Source organism: Aulonocara stuartgranti (genome assembly GCF_965226115.1).
Source record: "Aulonocara stuartgranti genome assembly, chromosome: 4".
In the NCBI taxonomy this organism is placed as follows: Eukaryota; Metazoa; Chordata; class Actinopteri; order Cichliformes; family Cichlidae; genus Aulonocara; species Aulonocara stuartgranti.
Genome location: NC_138942.1, coordinates 33,069,435 through 33,081,500, shown reverse-complemented (window position 1 = coordinate 33,081,500; position 12,066 = coordinate 33,069,435).

The window sequence follows — 12,066 nt, the reverse complement described above, 5'->3', positions numbered from 1 at the left end:
TCAAAAGTCCACCACCTCAGTTTCCAAATGTTTATGGAACATTAACAGTAAATATGGTTTTCCCCCAGTTACTTTCTTTCTTGTCCCTATTGCCAGTCTTGGCAGCCGGGGGTCAGTCCGCCAGGGCCTCCGCTCCTGGCCGCCACCCGGCACACAATGCACCCGACCCCTATGGCGCCTCCTGCGGGTGGTGGGCCTGCGGGAGGATGGGCCCATGTCTCCTCTTCGGGCTGTGCCCGGCCGGACCCCATGGACTAAGGCCCGGCCACCAGACGCTCGCCCTCGGGCACCCTCCCCGGGCCTGGCTCCAGGGCGGGGCCCCGGTAACCCTATCCCGGGCAGGGTAAACTGTTCCCTCGGTGTCCTTTTCATAAGGGTCTTATGAATCGCTCTTTGTCTGGTCCCTCACCCAGGGCCAATTTGCCATGGGAGACCCTACCAGGGGGCAAAAGTCCCCAGACAACATAGCCCCTGGGATCCCTGGGACACACAAACCCCTCCACCACGATAAGGTAGCGATTCAAGGAGGTGACCTCAGAATCTCATCTCTGATTTTTGCAGATGATGTGGTTCTGTTGGCTTCATCGGGTGAAGGCCTCCAGCTCGCACTGGAACGGTTCGCAGCCGAGTGTGAAGCAGCGGGAATGAGGATCAGCACCTCCAAATCTGAGGCCATGGTTCTCAGCCGGAAAAGGGTGGAGTGCCCACTCCGGGTCGGGGATGAGTTCCTGCCACAAGTGGAGGAGTTCAAGTATCTCGGGGTCTTGTTCGCGAGTGATGGGAGAAGGGAGCCGGAGATCGACAGACGGATTGGGGCTGCAGCTGCAGTAATGCGGACGCTGCACCGGTCCGTCGTGGTGAAGAGGGAGCTGAGTGTAAAAGCGAAGCTCTCAATTTACCGGTCGATCTACGTCCCTACCCTCACCTATGGCCACGAGCTGTGGGTAGTGACCGAAAGAACGAGATCGCGGATACAAGCGGCAGAAATGAGCTTCCTCCGAAGGGTGGCTGGCCTCTCCCTTAGAGATAGGGTGAGAAGTTCGGCCATCCAGGAGGGGCTCAGAGTAGAGCAGCTGCTGCTCCACATCGAAAGGAGCCAGCTGAGGTGGTTCGGGCATCTGACAAGGATGCCCCCTGGGCGCCTCCTGGGTGAGGTGTTCCAGGCATGTCCCACCGGGAGGAGGCCCCGGGGCAGACCCAGGACACGCTGGAGAGATTATATCTCTCGGCTGGCCTGGGAACGCCTTGGTATTCCCCCGGATAAGCTGGAGGAGGTGGCTGGGGAGAGGGAGGTCTGGGCCTCTTTGCTTAGGCTGCTGCCCCCGCGACCCGGCCCCGGACAAAGCGGATGAAGATGGATGGATGGACTTTCTTTCTTTTCATCTTTTTGGAATTTCTACAAACCTTTTTCATTGCTCACAGTTAACTCAGGATTACTCAGAGTTGACTGACTGTTGTTTGAGCTCAGTGTGTCACCTTTTGCTATCTTTTCTATTTTATTTACCATTAATTTAATACTTGAGTTAAATTTCAATCTCCAGAAACCCAACCTTATCAGTTCATTTTCAGTTGCCTTTTTTTAGGCATTTTTTTTATTGAAAGGTAAAGACGCTACAATAATACAAAAAGTACTGTTGTGCAGCACACTCTACATTTATTTATATTCATAGTATCAAGGGTTCAGTACCCTATTAATGCCAACCAGAGGCGCTAAATAATCACAATTGTGTAAATCCATGCCACCACATGGAAACACCTCTTAGGCTGTCTCTGTATCACACAGTGTCAACAGCAGTTGCACAAGTACTCTTTGTGATTCTCTGGCTTTCACCTTCACAATAATGATGCTCAGACTCCTTCAATTAGCTGCTCTTCCACTATGTCTAGCAGGTAAATTCCTGAGTTCTGTAGGTACTGATATAAATATTAATGCTTCTAATAACTCCAACTGTGTGCTTCAATTGTGTTTTTTCTGTAGGGCTCTCATCAAAAACTGTCCATCAGAGTCCTGCTCAGATGTTCAAAGTGGCTGGAAAACAAGTCCTGATTAACTGCAATCACAGTAACAGTGATTTTTACATGATCCAGTGGTACAAGCAGTCTGCAAGGAGGAATGAAATGACTCTCATTGGGTTTGCACGATATGACAGTCAGGCTGTTGAAGGCCCATTCCAAGCACTTTATAACGTGAGCGGAGACGGCAGAAGTGCTTCGTCTCTTCACTTTTTAGCCCACGGCAGTGCGATATATTTTTCTGCTGCAAGTGAAGCACCCTGCTGCATCACCCGAGCGGTCTGTAACAAAAACCCTCACCACACTCATCTGCTGTAACCACACATTCTGCAAACACTTTGTCAATATCTGGTGTCAGACAGCCGATTATGCAGGATTAAAACAAAACTTTGAATGGTGGGGCATGGCATTACCAAAGACAGTTTGACACGTTTGCGCCATGAAAAATCGTCACTCTTCCCCAAACCCCTGCAATTCTGGGAGCCTGACCAGGCCCTGGTGTTCTTCTTCCTGATGTTCAAACAATGCCAGTCCTTAATTTTTCACCTTTTTGCCATTCCCTGTTAGTATTATCACAACCTCACTTCTTAACAGTTAGCAGAGCTTCATGAGGTTCTTGACATCGTGCTAAACCCCTTGCCTTGTAGCTACATTTTGAGTGCGTGCATGTGGGTGCAGAACATTCAATTCAATTAAATTTTATTTATATAGTGCCAAATCACAACAAAAGTCGCCTCAAGGCGCTTTATATTGTACACTAGATCGCACAATAATAGATACAGAGAAAAACCCAACAATCATATGACCTCCTATGAGCAAGCAGTTTGGCGACAGTGGGAAGGAGGGGCGGAGCCATCTGCTGCGACCGGTTGGGGTGAGAGAAGGAAGACAGGATAAAGACATGCTGTGGAAGAGAGACAGAGGCTAATAACAGATATGATTCAATGCAGAGAGGTCTATTAATACATAGTGAGTGAGAAAGGTGACTGGAAAGGGAAAACTCAATGCATCATGGGAATCCCCCGGCAGCCTATGTCTATTGCAGCATAACTAAGGGAGGATTCAGGGTCACCTGGTCCAGCCCTAACTATATGCTTTAGCAGAAAGGAAAGTTTTAAGCCTAATCTTAAAAGTAGAGATAGTGTCTGTCTCCCGAATCCAAACTGGAAGCTGGTTCCACAGAAGAGGGGCCTGAAAACTGAAGGCTAGCCCTCCCATTCTACTTTTAAATACTCTAGGAACAACAAGTAGGCCTGCAAAGCGAGAGCGAAGTGCTCTAATAGGGTGATATGGTACTACAAGGTCGTTAAGATAAGATGGGGCCTGATTATTTAAGACCTTGTATGTGAGGAGCAGGATTTTGAATTCAATTCTGGATTTAACAGGAAGCCAATGAAGGGAAGCCAAAACAGGAGAAATCTGCTCTCTCTTTCTAGTCCCTGTCAGGACTCTTGCTGCAGCATTTTGGATTAGCTGAAGGCTTTTCAGCGAGTTTTTTGGACATCCTGATAATAATGAATTACAGTCGTCCAGCCTGGAAGTAATAAATGCATGAACTAGTTTTTCAGCATCACTCTGAGACAAGATATTTCTAATTTTAGAGATGTTGCGCAAATGGAAGAAAGCAGTCTTACATATTTCTTTAATATGTGTATTGAAGGACATATCCTGGTCAAAAATGACTCCAAGGTTCCTCACAGCGTTACTGGAGGCCAAGGTAATGCCATCCAGAGTAAGAATCTGGTTAGATACCATATTTCTAGGCTTTTCAGGGCCGAGTACAATAACCTCAGTTTGATCTGAATTAAGAAGCAGAAAGGTAGCGGCCATCCAGGTCTTTATGTCTTTAAGACATTCCTGCAGTTTAACTAATTGGTGTGTGTTATCTGGCTTCATGGACAGATAGAGCTGGGTGTCATCAGCATAGCAGTGAAAATTTATGCTATGTCTTCTAATGATACTGCCTAAGGGAAGCATGTATAATGTAAACAGAATTGGTCCTAGCACTGAACCCTGTGGAACTCCATAATTAACCTCAGTGTGTGAAGAGGACTCTCCATTTACATGCACAAACTGGAGTCTATTAGATAGATATGATACAAACCACTGCGTTCAGCACCTGTAATACCTACAGCATGTTCTAATCGCTCTAATAGGATATTATGGTTGTTAGATTTTGTATTGTTGATTGTCATTTATGCTTAGAAATATTTAACCATGTATGCTTAGAGGTGTATAATCAATTGTGTAGTGATAGGATGTGTGATCTTTAACAGGCTACAAAGGCTTGGTGTGTATTCCACACCTACATCCTGGGAGCATGGGAAGAGGTCGTACCTTTTCTTATTGTTTTATGGTAGGATTAACGTAGCTACGTCTGTTCTAGTCTAAGTGCTTTTTGTTTAGATGAACTGCTGGACTTCCTCACCGTGCTATCTAGGGTGAACCATCTAGGGTGAGGGGGGGTCTACCCTCTTCCTGACCAAGGATGTTTGCCTTTGTGCTTTCATGTATATGACCCTTTGATCAGCAGTACCACACACACACACACACACACACACACACACACACACACACACACACACAGTATTCTTTGTTCACATGTATATCTATGTAAGATGCTATATGTTAATGACCCTATGCATATTCATGTAACCACAATAAAAGGAGTGCTATAGGGAGCCTGGCTGAGAGTCTGATGGAGGTCAAGTGGTGGGACGACACTTGGCTCTAGCCAGGTCTCCCTCATGCATGAGTAAACCAGAGAACTTTGGTGCCTTGAGTCTTGCTTTTTGCTGCGTAGCAGATTGTCCTTAACGTTCCAGCGAATAGGTTCGAGCTACAAACCTATCAATGGTCAACAGTATCGAATGCTGCACTAAGGTCTAGCAGGACAAGCACAGAGATGAGTCCACTGTCAGAGGCCATAAGAAGGTCATTTGTAACCTTCACTAAAGCTGTTTCTGTGCTGTGATGAGCTCTGAAACCTGACTGAAACTCTTCAAATAAACCATTCCTCTGCAGATGATCTGTTAGCTGTTTGACAACTACTCTTTCAAGGATTTTTGATATGAAAGGAAGGTTGGAGATTGGCCTATAATTAGCTAAGACTGCTGGGTCTAGAGATTATTTTTGAGTAAAGGTTTAACTACAGCTAGCTTGAAGGCCTGTGGTACATAGCCGATCATTAGAGATAGGTTGATCATATTTAAGATTGAAGCATTAATTAATGGCAGGACTTCTTTGAGCAGTTTTGTAGGAATGGGGTCTAAAAGACACGTTGATGGTTTGGAGGAAGTAATTATTGAAGTTAACTCAGAAAGATCAATTGGAGAAAAAGAGTCTAACTTAACATCAATGGTACTAAGAGTAACTGTAGATAATATTACATCTGTGGGATGATTATTGGTAATTTTTTCTCTAATGATAAAAATTTTATTTGTGAAGAAGTTCATGAAGTCATTACTAGTTAACGTTAAAGGGATGGTTGGCTCAAAAGAGCTCTGACTTTTTGTCAGCCTGGCTACAGTGCTGAAGAGAAACCTGGGGTTGTTCTTATTTTCTTCAATCAGTGATGATTAGTAAGATGTTCTGGCTTTGCGGAGGCTTTCTTATAAAGCAGCAAACTATTTCTCCAGGCTAAATGATGATCCTCTAAATTTGTGACACGCCATTTCCTCTCCAGATTACGAGTCATCTGCTTTAGGGTACGTGTTTCAGAATTATACCACGGAGTCAGGTACTTCTGATTAGAGACCTTAGTTTTCACAGGAGCTACAGTATCCAGAGTCGTACGTAGTGAGGAGGTGAAATTATTAACAAGATAATCGACCTGTGTTGGGGTAGCGTTCAGATAGCTGTTCTGCTCTGTGTTGGTACAGGTCATTGGAGATGATAACAGTGGGTGGATTATATTCTTAAACTTAGTTACAGCGCTTTCAGAAAGACATCTACTGTGATAAAGTCCACTCTCCACCGCTGTGTAATCAATTATTGTAAATGTAAATGTTATCAGGAAATGATCAGACAGGAGAGGGTTTTCAGGAAACACTGTTAAATGTTCAGTTTCTATGCCATATGTTAAAACAAGATCTAGAGTGTGATTAAAGTGGTGGGTGGGTTCTTTTACATTTTGAGAGAAGCCAATTGAGTCTAGTAACAGATTAAATGCCATGTTGAGGCTGTCATTTTTAGCATCTACATGGATGTTAAAATCACCCACAATAATTATTTTATCTGAGCTCAGAACTAAATTAGATATAAAGTCTGAGAAATCAGACAGAAACTCTGTGTAAAGTGGATGATATATGGTAACAAGTAAGACTGGCTTCTGAGTTTTACAGCTGGGGTGGACAAGGCTAAGCATCAGGCTTTCAAATGAATTAAAAGTCTGTCTGGGTCTTTGGTTGATTAATAGGCTGGTGTGAAAAATTGCTGCCACACCGCCCCCTCGGCCTGTGCTTCGAGGTTTCTGTAGTTAGAATGACTCGAGGGTGTTTTGATTGATTGATTGATTGAATCTTTATTTTGAACATGTTGAAAAAGTATTAAAAAAAATAGAATTAAAAGAGACAAATGAACAAAGCAAACAAAAGGAAAACGAGCAACCACAACTCCAAATAACGTCCATGTTCAAAAAGGAGCAGGAAGAAGCATAAGCTTATTTAATCCCACCCCTTTTCCACTATCTAGTATCAATAGACTACAGAAATACCTCCTTGCAATTACATTATATGTTATGTGTAATTTTTTTTTTTTTTTTTTAATATATACACATATATGTTTCTATCTATCCATACATACGTATATACACACATACGCACATATACACATTTTCAATAACCCCATTAACACCTCAAGGATACACAACCTACAATTATATATATATATATATATATATATATATATATATATATATACCCATACCAACATACCCGTGCATGCGCACACACATGAAAATATTAGACAAGAACACCCTATCAAATCTCTACCTTTTCCCTGTACCCTGTAAAAACCATATCCTTAAACCGCTTTTTAAACTGCGCCATGCTTGGACATTGCTTCATATCTTTACTTAGTCTGTTCCACAGCTTCACTCCACACACAGAGATGCAAAAACTTTTTAATGTTGTACGGATACGAGGATGTTTTAAATTTAATTCCCCCCTCAAATTGTATCCCCGTTCCCTTTTAGAAAACATTTTTAGAATATTGTCAGGAAGCAGGTTATTTATTGCTTTATATATAATTTGTGCTGTGAGAAAACGAACCAGATCTGTGAATTTTAGAATTTTTGATTTAATAGATCGTTCTTAAATGCAGTCATAGTTTCTTCTGTCCTTACACGCCTGTATCTCAGTTGTTCTTCATGCTGGTTTTTCTTATAATTAGTGTCATAAGCTGCAAAAACTGGTAGGTGATCACTGATGTCATTAATTAATATTCCGCTCACAATGTTGTTTTCCATATTGTTAGTGAAAATATTGTCAAGTAAGGTGGCACAATGTGGTGTAATTCTGCTAGGCCTGGTTATTTTAGGATGTAAACTCAAACTGTACATAGTGTTTAGGAATTCGTCGGTCATTTTATGCTTTTTTGGATTCAACAGGTCAATATTAAAATCACCACAGATAAACATAACTTTTTGATTTGTTTTAGAGAATATTTCCTCTATGAAGTCATTAAATACTTGAATACTAGAGCCAGGTGTTCTATATATACAGCTAATTATTACATTTTTTTCTTTTTCCTTATAAATTTCAATTGTTATACATTCTAGTAAATTATCAATTACAGTTGTCATACTTTCTACCACCTTGTAGTTTAGGTTTTTATCCACATACACAGCTACTCCCCCTCCACTCTTGTTCCTTCTATTTACAAAATTCATTTCATATCCCTCCAGTCCAAAGTCCATTCCTTTCTCCGCATTGATCCATGTTTCAGAAATGGCAATAATTCCAAATGGATTTGTCAACTCATTTAGATATTCCTTTATATTGTTGAAGTTGGCATACAGACTTCTGCTATTAAAATGGATTATTGATAATTTATTTTCCGTGTTGATGGTGTGCTTAAACTGTTCATCAGTGAAGTAGCAGCAGTTACAGCTGATGTTGTAGAAGAAATTATTTTCCGGGTCTATATCCTTTTCTAAGTCTAGAACATTATGGTCTGTGTATCGAAATGTTCTCAGTTCCAGATTATCATAAAGAGAATTCCAATGAGTTATGTTGATATTGTTGCCGGATGCAGATGAAGTTCTTTTGGACTGTGCCATGTGTTGTGTTGTGTGTCACGTCACATGTGTATTCATACCTCCAGAGTAAGTTGACCTCAGTATTTGTCCAGCTCTTCCATATTTCTGATGACCAACACTTTGGCTTGTTCCGGTGTTCCATTGAGTTTAATGAATACTTTGCAGTTGGTGGTCCATGTATTTTGAATTTTTCCCTGTTTCTTCAAGTAACGTGCTTTCCTGGCAATGTCCGCATTTCTTTTTATCAGATGTTCGTTCATGAAGACATTGGATCCTTTCAGTTTCTTTCCTTGTTTTAACAGTGCTGTTTTCTGTTTTCTGTTTGCAAATCTCACAATGATGGCTGGTTTGTCACTGTCATTTTTTCGGGGCAGAGGGTGGCAAGCCTCAATGTTGTTATAATCCACTTCCACACCTTTGGACCGTAGAAAGGTAACCACTTGATGCTCCGTGGAGTTGACATCTTCCTCTCCTGGCCCTCCTACATTGTCAGTGGCGACCGCCCGGGCGTATGACCGGGGTTTGATGCGAAGCCCCGTGATGATAACATCGTTCATCCGGGTGTACTGCTCCAAATCCGCCACTCTGTTCTCCAGGTACGCCAGCCGCCGATCCTTCTCGGCGTTCTGGATGCGGAGAGCCTTAACTTCCTCGACCAGGTCCAGGATGGCTTTCTGCTGCAGTTTGACAGTAGAAATCTCCTCTGTCATAAACTCCAGCGACTTCTTAATATCGTCTCCTTCCTCGGCTGACAGAACTTTTTTCGGGCCCATGCTGAGAGACGCTCTTGTAGCTTTGCCGTGACGACCGGCTAGCTAGTTGATGCTAGCGTCCTTCCTCTCACTCGATTGATTGTTGATTCATTTAAACTAACATAATCATCCTGCTGCAACCAGGTTTCTGTAAGGCTGAGTAAATCGATTTGTTGATCAATTATTAAGTCATGTACTAACAGAGACTTGGAGGAGAGAGACCTAATATTTAATAATCCACATTTCACTGTTTTACTCTTTGGTTCAGATGTGGATACTGTATTGTTCTTTCTTTTTGATTTCTTATGTTTAAATTGTTTATTGCTGGTTTTTAGTTTGGTTTTTGGTCTGTTTGGGAGCTGACACAATCTCTATGGAGATGGGTTTTTGGCCAAACATGGCCAAACAGTTCAATTTAACCTATTAGGTGAATAAAGCTAGAAATAACATTGATCTGTAGCTCATCACACCTTCAAAAGTAGGAACATTTTTTAACAGACCTGCAATTTCAAGACATCACTTCAATTCAGTTTTATTTATATACCACCAAATGACAGCGAGTCATATTGCAAAGGCCCTTCAATAATAGCAATCACTTGGTGACAGTGCAAAGGAAAAAAATACCTTTTTACAGGAGAAACCTGGCTCCATGTGCCACACCTGTTTGGTGGTGACAGAAAGTAAGTAATATCACTCTCTCCAACTCTGACTCAGTTTTCTCATGAACTGGCAGCATATCTTCACAAAGTACTGAGCTAATGGTGTAGGGCTGATGGGAGGAGGTTCCCGCCCACCTTGTGATTTTCTGTGCGTTAAGGATGTGGATGAACAGTATGACTGCAGATTCACTGAGAAAAACAGCAACTGAAGGCAACAGCACAGATACACCAAAGCTAGTTTAATAGTTGAAATAAAGAAGATGTTGATCTTATTCTTGATTCTGATTCATAATATTCATTTGGTTTCAGGTAATGGCGTGAAACAGGGATATTTTTGGAATAACCGCTGCCTAAAGCGCACACCTTCTTCTTATTGCTGTGTGTAAAGTATTTTATGGTGTTCTTTGCTGTTTCTTTCACAGGTGTCTCACTCAGTGACCAGGTCCACCAGACTCCAGCTGATATGTGCAAAAACCCAAATGAGACAGCCACACTCAGATGTTTGCACACCATTTCCACCTATAACAGGATCCTCTGGTACAAGCAGTCACAGGGTGGACAGTTACAGCTGCTGGGATACATGTGGGGAAGCCGTCCCACTCTAGAGGCCAATGTGTCTGCAACCTTGGATGGTAGTGCAGATGAGAATAAAAACTGCACCTTAACAATTGAGAAACTCCAGCAGGACAGCAATGCGGTGTACTTCTGTGCAGCTAGTTTACACAGTGTTATCTATGGCTGCTTCTCAGCACAAAAACCTCACCACCACACATAATATCATCTGTGTATTACTGTTCACACCCCCTTAGTTCTTACTGTGCAGGCAGAAATGTTCCTGGGAAAGTGAAGGCTTCTATTTTTTAAATGAGTTTTCAACCATTGTATTTTCGCTGTCAATTTCCAGACTTTTTTCCAAGTAATGAAATCTCAGAAAGTTGGTTCTGTTCATCTGGAAATTCTGCCACTGTGAACCAAACGCTTCAGGCTGCACTTAATAATTAGTCTAGAGTTTTTCTTGCTCTTAAGCTGCATCCACACAGAGAACAGTTCACTTACCATGCATCCCTTTGAAGCTGTTGATTGGTTGTTTGCAAACATTTCCAGATCCAGTTGCCTAGGTAACCCTCTAATTTATTTATTTCCAGGTCATATTTTGTCAACTTACAGCTTCTCACACTCTTATTGGTAGCTACTTCAATATCTCGCCTAGAAACTGAGAAAATGTTATCTTGGGTCCCACCCACCTCACGTCGACGGGGGTCATTTCATCCACAGCCACCTGAAGTAGCATAATGTCATTCAGTGTCTCCGGTCAGTGTAATATAAACACATCGCATATAGCATAGTAGTTAGACTTTAATTTATATATATGTATTTGTGTATTTATACACTGAAATCAAACATTACATTGTAATCTTTTTTTTAACCATGTGCCTGTATTAAAAAAACCAAAAACAAGCTTGGCTAGTTTAGTATTATTACTAATAAATATGTACAGTGGCCCTGACAGCTCAAAATGGTTTATACTGAACAATGACTCATCTATGATTCTGTCCTTCCTCTGCTCATGAGGTGGCAGCACATCTTTACATACTTACTGAACTAATAGATCATGGCAGACAGGAGAATGTCACCTCCCACTTTAAGACTTTCCGAGTATCAAGGATGTGGGTGAACAGTATGACTGCAGATCCACTGAGAAAAACAGAATTTGACCACATCAGCTGCACAATAACTAAATACTTTAAAATACCCAAGAATGAAAATTTTATTCCTGATTCTGATTCATAATATTCATTTGGTTTCAGGTAATGGCGTGAAAGACGGAATAACCGCTGCCTAAAGCGCACACCTTCTTCTTATTGCTGTGTGTAAAGTATTTTATGGTGTTCTTTGCTGTTTCTTTCACAGGTGTCTCACTCAGTGACCAGGTCCACCAGACTCCAGCTGATATGTGCAAAAACCCAAATGAGACAGCCACACTCAGATGTTTGCACACCATTTCCACCTATAACAGGATCCTCTGGTACAAGCAGTCACAGGGTGGACAGTTACAGCTGCTGGGATACATGTGGGGAAGCCTTCCCACTCTAGAGGCCAATGTGTCTGCAACCTTGGATGGTAGTGCAGATGAGAATAAAAACTGCACCTTAACAATTGAGAAACTCCAGCAGGACAGCAATGCGGTGTACTTCTGTGCAGCTAGTTTACACAGTGTTATCTATGGCTGCTTCTCAGCACAAAAACCTCACCACCACACATAATATCATCTGTGTATTACTGTTCCTGCATCTACTCAGCTTTTTATTTCAGTTGTTACAGCTGGAGTTCTTACTGTAGAGAGATCAATTCCTATATGGAGGTACAGACTTTTATTTTGAAA